Source organism: Condylura cristata, unplaced genomic scaffold (assembly GCF_000260355.1).
Source record: "Condylura cristata isolate star-nosed mole 26May11 unplaced genomic scaffold, ConCri1.0 scaffold00026, whole genome shotgun sequence".
Lineage (NCBI taxonomy): Eukaryota > Metazoa > Chordata > Mammalia > Eulipotyphla > Talpidae > Condylura > Condylura cristata.
Window position 1 is genome coordinate 985,199 of NW_004567127.1, and position 341 is coordinate 985,539.

The window sequence follows — 341 nt, forward strand, 5'->3', positions numbered from 1 at the left end:
GGGGGGGGGGTCACTCCCTGGCCGGGGAACAACCCTTGGGACACCTGGGAGGCCCAGGTTTTAAAATGCTTTATCAAATGTTTGGACTTTATCCTGAAAGCAGTGAGCACCACTACTATTTAAGCATGAAAAGTAAAGAAGTCCAGGGTTGCATAGAACAATCATTCGGTGAGGATGGAAAGGAACAGAAGGCCAGGCAACGCGGATGTAAGGAGGCAAGTGGCTGCTGGAGGAATCTGAGGATGGCAGCTGGATGACGACTGTGGCATTTAATCATCAACACAGCGGGAAAGAACTAAACGGATGCTGGTGCTGGGCGAATAAGCAGGAGGAATCAACGC